Source organism: Microtus ochrogaster, chromosome 15 (assembly GCF_000317375.1).
Source record: "Microtus ochrogaster isolate Prairie Vole_2 chromosome 15, MicOch1.0, whole genome shotgun sequence".
NCBI classification, from domain to species: Eukaryota; Metazoa; Chordata; class Mammalia; order Rodentia; family Cricetidae; genus Microtus; species Microtus ochrogaster.
Window position 1 is genome coordinate 36,755,301 of NC_022017.1, and position 12,893 is coordinate 36,768,193.

The 12,893-nt window shown below is 46.0% G+C and overlaps 1 protein-coding gene across 3 annotated transcripts in view; it reads left to right on the forward strand.

Annotated features, from left to right (window-relative positions):
- Positions 1-12,893, forward strand: part of Kcnq3 (potassium voltage-gated channel subfamily Q member 3) — a 266,192-nt gene that overhangs the window by 40,401 nt on the left and 212,898 nt on the right. The window lies entirely within an intron of this gene.

The window sequence follows — 12,893 nt, forward strand, 5'->3', positions numbered from 1 at the left end:
CTCACAGAGATCCGCCTGCCTCTGCCTCCCGAGTGCTGGGATTAAAGGCATGTGCCACCACTGCCTGCCTTTTTTTCTTTTTCTTTTTTGGCCTGCTAGAGAATCTGGCACCTTTTAGCATTACCACACTAAAGACCAAACTTGTAACTGATGAACCACTGGGAGATATATTCAAACACTATTGTGTATTGATGTCGTACATCCTTTATAGTCATTTGGAAGTCTTGATTCCAGCCATCTGGGACTACACACAGGTATTCAGGACCCAAGAGCAGTTCTTGAGAACCTGTGATCCCTTTGAGGGTCAAACAACTCTTTCACAGGCGTAACCTAAGACCATTAGAAAACAGATATTTACATTAAAATTAACAACAATGGCAAAATTGCAGTTATGATGTAGCAACGAAAAAAAACTTTATGGTTGGGAGTCATTACAATATGTACAATATGAACTGTACTAAAGGCTCGCAGCATTATGAAGGTTGAGAACCACTGGTATAGAGCAAAGGACTTTTAAAGGCAAAAAAAATCACATCCTGTTATCTTGCATAGCAGTTACAGGGAGATGTTTGCACCAGCAAGCAGTTTAGCAAAAATTAATATAACTTAGCTGGGTCATCTTGTCCTTGGGTCTTTAGAATACAGTTGGGTGGTTTTCCATGGGGCCTCCCATCAGGAAAGATCAAATTCTAGTTAGACCCAAGATGGCCTCAGCAAGAGTATACGATGGAGAAACCTCTGCACTATCTTGCCGTGTAACCATAGGAACGCAGACAGTGCTAGGAAGCACCATCAGTCAGTTGAATTCTACAAACACGATGAAAACTCCAATCTTTCCTTATTTATATATCAGATTGGTGCCTTGTGTGGCTTTTTGATGGACTTAGTGTTACGGTTTGTCCTCTGGTTCATGGTAACATATATAATATTGGAGTTAAAAGGAGGCGAGTCTGTCCCTTCCATAAGAGTCTGATGTGTGTTGCTCCTTTGTGGGAGTGGGAGGGAGTTTATAGGCCAGTCTTCATGGTTATTTATTTCCTCGCATTTATGTTTGTTTTGGAGAGCACCCAAGGTCACAGCATAGGAATTTGTGTTTTGGTTCTTGACAGAGAAGATCTTGGACAATGCTGAAAACTTTCCTCTTTGAGTTTGGATAAGTTCCCACCGTTGGTAGCTGAATCACCTCAGGGGCGAGGGAGAGAATCCCACCCTCTAGCTGTGGGCTAAGGTCAGTAGCAGTGTATCATACTCAGAGTATGATGGTGGACACCACCATTCTATGCACGCTAGGAGACAACTCCACTGGCTCTGCTTGTGAGCAAAGGGGCATGGTGCTTTGTGGGAAGCAGGCTCTGTGGTAGCATAAGGTAGGATCCCCGCTTCCAGTTCCTACGAGAGGTTGTGACTGACTCTGCCTGGACCCTTGCGAAGAAGAGCTGTTTGTCTAAGGAGTAGGCAGGGGTTCTCTGAAGCCCCCTCCTTTCTTTTCTCCAGATTTCAAGGCAGCACATCCCACTAGTTTGTACTCTTTGGCTTGAGGCTTGAACCCAGTCTGCCTGGCCCTGGAGCCTATGTCTTTCCCACCCCGAACCTCAAAACTTCTAGTAAAACTGAGCGGAATCTTGTTATGTCTATGGCTCCTTCCTTTCTCTGTCTTGTCAGCCACTCTCCCTGCTGTGTATGTGTTTGCATTGCATTGCACCTGGGCATTGTTTAAGGAGAGAATTCATTTCCTTCTCAATTTCCATTTGTGTTGTCACATTGTGGTGGTTGAGAGAACCAAAACATTCTGAATTAATTCAGGTATTGTCTCAGAATCACAGAATGAGACAACCAGTCAATGGGACTGAATAGGACTGGGGCTGGAAAACGGAGATTCATTGAACTGAGGGGAGTTGTGCCCCACTTAATAATCAGGACATGACCAAATATGCAAATGAGTTGAGCAGATACCCTAGGGGGACTAATAAGGCCACAGGATTTCAGGGCTTATATCACGAACCCCCAAGGATTCCTTTAAACAACAAACTCCCTGTCTTTCAAGTGTAGCCCTACTATGTTCATCCTGTGCAGGCTTTGAGGTCATGTCTGTTATGGAAAGAGATACAGATCGGTTTTTTGTTAAAACATCAGATGTGGACATTGGACAATGAGAAATTCCATCATGAAGTTTTCAGTGATAAGATTTATACTGAGTGTCTGTGTGCCATAGGGCTGCATGAATATTTCTGAAAACACATATCATTTTTAATATTTTAAGATTTCTGTCTTATTTTTAATTGGTAGCTGTTTGTGGGACACAATGTGATGTTTGTATACATGGACATATTGTAGAATGAGCAAATCCGGCTCATTAGTATATTTCTGACATGCTTGTCTGTGGTGCGACATTTGGAAGTCAACCTTGTAGCCATTTGAAAAGGCTGAGGAGACTGACCAGTAGGTATAGTTCCTGCTGTTCAAACATGTAAGCCTGAGTTCAGATGCCCAGCAGTCATGTAAAAGCCAGTGTAACAGTGTGTCGAAGACCTTATAAACGGAGGACAGAGATAAGGAGGAACCCTGGGGGTCCCTGAGCAGCCAGTGCAGCCCAAACAGTAATCTGTAGATTCAATGAGAAATCTTGTCTCACAAAGAAAAGGTGGAGAAACAACTGAGGAAGGCATCCTGACTTCTACACATGCCTGTAGAGTGTGCATGCCTGTACATACGTGTAAACACACATGCAAATGCTATGCACATACAAATATGCAATGTATTATTATTGGCTGTAACTGCGGTGGTGTGCAGATAGTTAAGATCTCAATGAGCTATCACCTCCCACCTGTCATAATCTTTGATAAACATTGACAAGAACTTAGAGGAAGGGAAACTCCTGCACATAACTGTTGCTAAGATGGTAAATTAGTACAGCCATTTTGGAAAGGAGTATAGATATTCCTCCAAAAATACTGAATATAGAACTATCATATGATCTAACAATCCTGTTTTGAGTATCTATCCAAAGGAATTGAATCCAGAGTGCCAAGGGATCATCTGTGCTCCCATGACCACTGTGGTACTATTTACAGGAAGCAAGACTTGGAAACCACAAAGGTGTCCTAGATGAGGAAGGGACATAGAAAATTCATATATATACACCATGGAAAAATATTTATTTAAAATAAACTCTCATTTCCAACAGCACATGTTAATCCAAAGGACATTATGCTAAGTGAATAAGACAGATCAGAGGCAAATACTGCTTTATATGTAGAAACTACAAGTCAAACTTGTTGGAGGAGAGCTGCTTGATTGTTCCAGATGCTCTGCCCCAAAATAATCACACAGAAACTATATTATTTAAATCACTGCTTGGCGCATTAGCTCTAGCTTCTTATTGGCCAACTCATATCTTAATTTAACCCATTTCTATTAATCTGTGTATCACCACGAGGCTGTGGCTTACCAGGAAAAGTTCCAACATCTGTGTCCAGGTGGGGGGGGGCTACATGGTTACTCTCTGCCTCTGCCTGCTTTCTCCCAGCATTCAGCTTAGCTTTTTCCCACCTAGCTAATACCTAGCTAAGTCCTGCCTTTCTATAGGTCCAATGCAGTTTTTTTAAAAATTCATTAATGGTAATCACAGCACACAGAGGGGACTCCCACATCGCAAACTAACAGAGGTAGCTAGTAGAGTGCTGATTACTGTATAAGCTGATGGCATGCCTGCTCCATGCTGTGCTTAAGGAGGTTTTTTTTTTATTTTTTATTTTTTTTTTATTGTGGATACAAGAGTAAGACCGTGAGACCAGCTAGAGGATCTCGAAGAGTCCAGAGCAGACAGAGCAAGTGGCAGAATGAACATGGCTGGTAGACTGGACCTGGCCATGAGGGAAGCAGGAGCAGAGCAGAATGGTGAAGAGATGGAGAGTGTGAGGTAAAGATAAAAAGGGCCAGCGGAACAGATATAGCAGGGTTGGAAGGAGAAGGAGAAGCTGGGGAAAGGGAACCCCATGAGCTAGGCAAGGTTAGGGTAGGATCCATGAGGTAAGAAGAGCTCAGAAAAGCCAGGATGCATGGACTCTGAAACTTCATGAGGAAGTTCTTCAGAGAAAGAACTCTGCCCGGAGATCTCAGAGCCAACCTACCCAGGTGGAGGTGAGGATCCTAGGAGCTGCGGAGGCTGGAGTCATGACGCGGTTGCCTTATTCAGAGATGGCCAGGGTCTCTAGGACAGTGGGACAGAGGGAGGAAGAGGTGGAGGCCCAAGGGGCCTGACTTCTCTCTTGAATGTGCCGATGAGGCAGAATAATGGGCATCGGTGCCTTTGGGTGCCAGAGCTAATTCTGTCCCCTGTCACTTCATCATTCCTGGGGACAGCTGTGTGGGGGTGTGCAGCCTGCTTACAGGAAGAAGCTCCCTCCCGTGAGGACCAGCCAGCCATTTGATCCAGGGAGAAGGAGGGGACTTGTCAAGTGGGGCCATGTGGCTGCAGATGACAGGGTACATTCAGGACAGTTAAACGTGTTTCCTCCCACCCCCCAGGAATAACTCTTTTGACCTAGTTCTCGTCACACATGGAGAGTGTGTGTCTAGCCCAGCCAGAGTACACTATTCTTCCCCACACCCCCAGCCACCTTTAGTGCTGTTTGTCTCCTGGGTCTTATAGGATCCTGGCTGGATTCCACCTGAACTGAGCAGGCCACTGGACTGTAGGCCAGGTTTGACTTGTAGGACTGTGGCAAGACTTGGAAGATGCCCCCTTGTATCTAGGAGCATTTGGGCTTCATTACTGACCTCTCTGAACCCCAGCCTATTCAGCTGCTCAAAATGACAAAAAAAAAGTTTCTTCCTTCTCAAGAATTGGTGTTTCTGATCTTTGCAACATTCCTGGGATGTAGAGGCTGTTAATAAACTGTGGGCTGTGGATGAAGATTTGTCTCTGCTGTGCATTGTCATAACGATCCCAGGATGATGCAGTGGCAGGAGCAGGAGTCAAGCTTGAGGGAGTCTACGCTCTTCACCTCTCCTCCCCATGCCTTTCCAGATGGGTGTGCCCTTTGCCACTAAAGGAAGCCCCGCCCACTCTGAGGTCCAGAGGGGAACAGGATCATTGAGAACTGGTTCAGTTCTGTGGATTTGTCTGGGCTATGTTCAGTAGCATGTGTTCCTAGAAGTTCCAGGAGATTAGAGGGGCCGGGGTATCCCACATGGTGGGGGAAGAGTTGGAGGTGCGTTCGGAAGAGCTCCAGCAAGGGGAAGCTCAGAGGGAAGTGCATATTTATAACATATGCTTTACACTGCAGCTGGGATCTGCATGTGGGAACATGCATTCTTATGCATTGCCTGCCAGGTTGGGTGCTGAAAGTTCTGAGGAGGCAGCTGCTGGGGAAAAGTAGCATGGTCTGTCTGAGTGGCAGCTACAGCCTTCTTCTCCCAAATGCTGGGAGCTCCATCCTGGAGTCACGTGGCTAATTGTCCTGTTGGAGGAGGCCTAGAACAAGGCTGTGCAGCTGAAACCGCAGAATAGCCTCAACCTAGGCTAGACTGCATCCACAGCCAAGATACAGGTAGTGGTGAACGCTGGGGCTCAGCTCATCTTCTCCTTTGGATTCAGTGCAGGATTGCAACCCGCAGGCGGAGGGGCTACCCACCTCAATCCACCTATTCAAAGATAATCCTCCCAGGATTGCACCTCATCTAAATAATCCCTCACAGGCGTGCCTGGTGCCTGGAGCCTCGTCTCCTAGGTGATTTCAGATTCTGTCAAATTGTCAGTCATGCTAACACTGCACATTACATCTTTTCCGCAGACAGAATCATCAGACTGAGGTGGAAATTGGCCCTCTCTCTTTTCTACCCGTTGAGGTCTTTCTGGCCCAGGCTCATCCCATTCTGTGTCCTGACCCCTCCCCCCCAAGGGGTAGTCATTGCCGTTGGATAACCTCTATTGTTTCTCCGGCTCCTTGGGGTGGGTCAGTTCCATCCCTGGGCTCTTCCTGCGGATCGAAAGAATTCATAAATGTATTCTGCATCTCATGTCCCCTTGCTTTTTATCACCTGCCTTTCTGTTATCAGAGAGCGTTTTCCATTTCTCAGCACTGTTTGCTTGAGACTTCTTATCAAGTGATTTGTGACTAAACTGGGTATTTCATTTCCTTGGAGTTTTTCTTGGCTGAGAAAAATTACCCCTTCATGGAGGGCTTTGATGTGTCACACGTGTGAATATATTTTGTCTTCAAATATCTAAAAATATATTAACACTCCTAGCTACAGATAACTGGAGCATAAGATAGTGTGTCAAATACAAACACACACACACACACACACACACACACACACACACACTAGTGTGATTGGTAAAGTTAGAAGATATAGCACACAGCCTTTTACAAACCTTAACTGCTTAAGCCTTTTAGCCATTCCCCACTGCCCCGCCCCACTTCTCCTCTGGCCTCCCATTGGTCTATCTCAACCTTGCCTCCTTATTTATATTTTAAATAGCACATAGCATTCAATCACTGGGCTGTGATTGAAAGTTATGTATTTTTCAGACCGTCTCAGCCCACATGATAGAACCCCTGTTGAGAGTTGGTTTAGGAGTCGGCGGTGACAGGTGAATAGAGCATAATCCTTGCCCTGGAGAAATGAAGGTGTGTGCCATGCTGTGATGGCAGGCATTCAAAGCCTCAGCTGAGAAACTGGAGTGGTCTCTGCAGACTCAGTGCCTGCACGGAGGCTTGCTGCAGGTTAGTTATTCATCGAGGCAGAACACAGTTCTCTAGACAAATGTGTTTGTCTGGAGGATCTTCCCTCCCTAGACTGTTCTGACCTTGGTGACCTCTGGGTATACCATTGGCTCTGCTCTGTCTCTTCTTATGAATGAGGGATGCAGCTTACATATGTCTGTGTGGCAGCAAGAGATGGCAGTGCTGGCGATTGATGCTTCTGGCTTCACAGAAAGGCTCTGGGCTGGTCTCCTAGCTGTGGCAGCAAAGAGGGCCAACAGACCTTGTCTTCCCTGTCTGGGAAACTGTGGTGACCAATGTGCTTGTAGATACAACAGGATTTACATAGCCAAATATGTGTCTCCTTGAGTGGGCACCATCTAAGGACGAAACGGTTGTGTTTTCCCAGCATTGCTGTGTTGGAATCCTAGTCCCAGTATGAGACCATAGAATCAGACCTTTAGAAGATGGTTGGGTTCTGAAGATGTGACCTTGTGAACTGGATGGGTTCTCTTGTTAAAAGCAATAGACCCATGGGAAGGGCCCCTCAATGGAACCCAGCCATGCTTGCAGCTGATCTCAGACCCCCAGGGTGGCCAAAACTGGAAAGTGACCATCTCTACCCATTGTAAGCTGTATTAGTCCCCTTCTTCATGACAGTGAGAAAATCCTGAGAAGCAGCAGAGTGAGACTGGAGAGGTTCATTCTGCCCCGTAGCTTGTGAAAACGTAGTCCAGAGTGATACAAAAGATTCCGCAGCCAGAGTGGCTTTTGTCTGTGACTGTAGGAGGGCAATGTGTTGGTTACTTCACACCAGCCTGTCAGAAGGAGAGAAATCCTGGTGGAACTGAGCTATAGATGTCAGAGCCTGCCCTCTAACCTGCTTCCCCCAGTTAAACTTTCCTACAGAGCTGCAATTTACCACAACAGAGTGATAAACATGGATCATGGGTTCAAACACACGAGCCTGTGGGAGACAGTTCACATCCAGACCCTTACTTAAGCCCCTAGGCTGTGGTGCTTTGCTATAGTACTCAGTGTATTTTCTGTTTCTAGAACAAAATGCCTGAGACCATGTGGTTTTTTAAAGGAGAAGGCTACTCCACACAGTATTCTAGAGCTGAGAACTTAGAGTGTGTTGCCCTTGTCTAATGAGGAGGACCTCCTTGCTGCTGCAGTACACAATGGTGTCACATGGGAAGATGGGATGAGCACACGGGGCCTCATCCTTATGATCCCACTTATTCCTAACAACTACCCCAAGACCGATTTCCAAATATCATCAGCATATGAATTTAGGGATGAAAATTTTAGCATAAGACTTTTCAGCGATACATTAAACCCCTGGTGAGACCAGATGCAGGATATTTTGCCATGGAAACAATAGAAATGTGACCAAGACAGACATTATAACAAGACAGGCAAGGCTCCTCTCCAGGGACTGTAACTCACTAGTGGAGAGGCACCAAGACTGATGGACGAGGAGTCCAGACTCATCTTTCACAAAGGAAGGGCCAGGCTTTATAGTGACTTGGTTTGGGGTGGCCTATCTGGTAACTTTCAACAGGCTGTAGACACGACTCCAAAATTTCCTTTTTGTGCCCAGTCATCCTGGCTGTGAGGCCAGGCCTGTGGACACACACAGTTGACCTGTGAACATACACAGTTGACCTGTGGACACACACAGTTGACCTGTGGACACACACAGTTGACCTGTGGACACACACAGTTGACTTAACCCAGGAGTTGTCTTGTGTAAATATCACAGGTTGGTCTTTAGGTATTGAGTGGATGAAAGCTCACAAGGGCAGGACAGAAGAAACACACATTGCGACAGGTAGTTGGTGACGTTCTCTCTGTTATCTTCATGGATAAACCCCCTCTCAGATAGCCAGTGGGTCGTTATACAAAACCGAGTAGAGCCTGACCCACAGGCCATGGCAACAAAGGGACAGATTCAGATGAAGGCAGAGATGCCAAGTTTTAAATCCTGTTTTCATTATCCGTCGAATGTCTGTCTGCAGGCCTAAGAGTCCGAGTTTTCAGCAAAATCAGCATTTAGCTCTCAGTAAAGTAGCCAGGCAACTGTTATCATAAACCACATAGCAGAAGTGTTATCTGCAGGAGAGCTCGTGGGAAACTAATGATACATTGCTTGGCTGCGACCTCTCAAAATAGTGATTTTCAAATCAACTAAGAGCAAGAGCTGTGATTTCTGCCAACAAACTATTGGACATTTGAGCTGATTCTGGGGGCTCACCAAGGGCATTTCACGGAATGTTTCCCTTGGTGACCAGAGCACAACCCAGCCTGATGAAGATGGAACCTGTATACTCCAAGATGACAGCTGTTTGTTTTCATTCTTTGGAGAGAGTAGCATGTTTGGAGGAACACAGAAAATCTCCAGTTAGTCAGGCTTGACCACACACACTGGTCTCTTCACTTACTGCTACTGATGCATTTTGGTGTTGCCTGGACAAGCCACATAGAGATATTTAAGCCTCCACTTTGCTATCTCTAAAATGGGTTCAAATCTTGACCGTTGTAGATCTTTTCAGCAGTCACTGTGTAGCACCTAGAATAGTTTCTGAGCATACTGACCACTTGGAAAGCGGTTCTCACTTTTCCTACTTGTACAAAGTGTTCCCCAAGAGCACTGGGGTTGGTGGCATCAGTAGAGAAAACAGTGTGGCTGTGAACCATATTTTCTATGACCTCTGAGAAGATTTCCCTGTACTGTGAGGCTGAGAAGGACACCCTTGTGGAGTCCCAGGACATGAGATGCTGGACTCCGTGTGTGGCTTCAGTCACATCACAGTGGCAAGGTTGTTTGAGAGAGTGGTTTTCAAAGCACCAGGCACATAAAAAATTATACTTTTTACTTTGTTTTACCAAAGTGGTTCTTTTCAACTCTGTGACAGCCTTGAATGAGAGGATGCAGGCTAAGCGTCCAGAGCCCTGGGATTCAACAGAGAGTCTTGGAGAAGGGATGCTTTCACACTTCAAAGGGTGTCCGAGTTCTGCTCCCCTATTCCCAGCACTGAACATCATACAGAGTGTCCTGGGCCAGACCCTTCTCCTGGAGGCTGCTCTTTCTGGTGTTTCTGCTGTGTTATAGACAGATAGACCCTTTCTTGGACTTCTTGACCTACAAGAAGGTGCCCTGATATGTAGTAATGATTCCACATTCATTTCACAGGGGGACAAAGCCAGCCTTAAGTTATGTGGCATTGACAGCTTCAAGTAAAATTTGAGCTTGAATTCTGGCCATGATGTCTCCACTTTCTCCACCTTTCCCCTTACCCCTGCTCACAGCTTCTTGTGTACTTTTGTTGCGATAAATGATAGGACTAAACCTAAGAGTGAGGAGGGGTAAATAACATCTCCCTATATTCAGGTCCACTGAAGCTAAGCCTGGCTCGAGGCTCCATGGCTTGCTGCCCCATCCCCCATGTCTTCCCACCTTGCATCCCCTAGTGCCTCATTACTCCTACGCACAAGCTGGAGATGGGCCCTCGGTTTTGTCACAGATCCTTCCTCTGGCTGCCAGTCCTTGTCAGGAGCCTGTGATCTGAGCTTATATTTATCTTGTCCTCGGCCTTCAAAGTAATTGTTTTCTCCTCCTTGCCTCATGGGTCACTGTCATGCAGAGAAGCCCAGCAGCAGCTGTTACTCCCAGGTACAGCAGCCAGTGGTCAGTGATGCCCCCTGTTGCCCCTCATCGTTGCTTTTAGGAAGGCTCTGGAAGGTGGGAAAGGGAGCTTGTGTTATGGAGCTTAGTTCTTACCTCCAGCTCTTCATTTTGTTTAGCCAGCCGTCTCATGGCCCAACAGACTCATGACCTCTTAATTCTATGACACACCTGTGGTTCACAAAGGGTTGTAACCAAGCGTTTGAGAGGCCCATCCCGGCTTAAATGGGATACCTGAGTTCTTTGGTATGTTGCTTAAACTCCACAAGGAAAACTAAAAGATAGGGGAGGGGGCCCCTTTCCCATTGGCTGAAACAGGAAAGGCAAGCAGAAGTCTTCCTTCACAGGCACCACATTTGAGGCAGTGTGGGGAGACCAGAGTCACTAGTTCTCTGGAGAGAGACTTTTCTTAGAAGCCATCCCTATTATCTGGTCTTCCTTCTGCCCAAACAAAGTGGAGAGAGCAAACTCAACTCAGTTTAACATAAGATATATATGATCCATACCATTCACACTGATGGTCTTTCATAAGCCCAGAATGGGTGGATGGGTGGATGGATGAATGGATGGATGGATGGATGGATGGATAGATGGATGAATGGATTTGTCCACCTTTGAGTGATAGGACCTTCTTGTTCCTTTGTGATCATATCCCTTTCCAACCATAGGAGTACATACATGTTATTAGGACAGAAATCACAAGCAGAGTAGGAGGAAAATAGGTGTTTCACAGCCTTCTGTGTGCTGCTAAGAATCTTCTGTTTGCATCTCCAAATCTGTGCTCCAGCCACCTCACCAAAGACTCACTTTGTGTTTTACCAGCAGCCCCCTTGCCTAAGAGTTCCAGTTGGATACAGAGCATGCAGATTCTAGTAAAAGAGGGGTACAGGTGGCAGCTAGAAGAGAGCTTGATACTCCCCTTCTGTACTGGTTTGGTCCCCTGTTGGTAGCCCTCACCGTATAGTTTAACAACTACCCTGCTTTGGGCACCTGCTCCTTCTCTTTCCATTCCCTATGGAGATCAGTGATTCCCAACTTATGGATCTCGACCCCTTAGTGGGGGTACATCATCGAATGACCTTTCACAGAGGTCGTCTAAGACCATCAGAAAACAGATATTACATTATGACTCACAACAGCAGCAAAATTACTGTTATGAAGTAGCAAAGGAAATTATTTTGTGGTTGGAGGGTCATCACAACATGAAGAACTGTATTAAAAGGTTGCAGCATTCGCAAGGTTAAGAGTCACTGCTGTAGATAAAGGATGTTAATTGTTCTGCTATTGCCAGTTCCACAGACCTTCCCCCTTTTCCACTGATTTCTCTACCCCCTGACCCACCTTTGGCAATATTCCCCTTACTGAATCCCCCCAGTTTCTATCCGTAAGATTCAGAACCTGCATACATATCCCATTATGTTAAAATGGGACAAGGTTTGTTTTGTCCAATTTGTTCTGGCAGAGTGAACCCAATAACAGAAGTTTCTAAGACTTAATTCTCCGTTGATAACTGATTGCTTCTCAGTCTTCCATTCCTTCCTCACGTGTACCCCCTTGTGGGAAGCAGCCTTTCCACTTAAACTCTCCCTGTCTAACCCAGCAGAGAAACTCTGTTTGCTCTGCAGTCTCAGGACCAAGTGGCCCTGCTGCAACACTCAATAGCCCCCGCCTTTCTTTCTGTCCTTTCCACCTTCTGTTTGCATCTCCAAATCTGTGCTCCAGCCACCTCACCAAGGACTCACTTTGTGTTTTACCAGCAGCCCCCTTGCCTAAGAGTTCCTCCCACTGCACTGAACCCTCCTAGGTGGAGGGCAGGCCCTAAATCTTATTCCCTTCTGCTCAGTAACAGAGGTCCTGGAGCCACTCAGTGTTTCTAACCCCTGAGTGAATTTATGAATTATTAAGCACTGGGTAATTTGGAATTCCAAGAAGACAAATTCCAGAATTCCAAAAAAGTCCAGCTGGGAACTTAAAGAGAAGGTTGCGAGAAATAGCATCTTAGTAATGAAGACTTAAAGACTTTTCTTTTTCTTTTTTTTAAAGAAAAGGAGAAATCCTTTTTTTCTTTTTTTTTTCATTGAAAACATTAAATGAAGCAAAACAAAACCATAAACTTGAGTGCCCCAAGACAAACACCTCCTTTCCCATGGGTGAAAGGCTTTCCCAGGCCTAGGGCCTTTGCAGCTTGACTGCTGTGATGTGGGGTGAGACATTGTGACCCAAGCCCTGGTTCCTCTTCTGGGAACTAGGGCGTGGCTGGGAAGCTGATGGCAGCTGGTGTGTGTGTGTGTGTGTGTGTGTGTGTGTGTGTGTGTGTGTGTGCCTAACCAATTAGCACTTCTCAGTGCACAGCCATCATCCCAGGGAGCCTTGATAGAACATTCCTATAGAGTTTTCACTTCACAAATACACCGTCACCTTTGGAAGGACCATAAGCCATCATTCAGAGATATTTCTCCCTCTGCATGGAAAAAAGCATGGCTTCGTGGTTC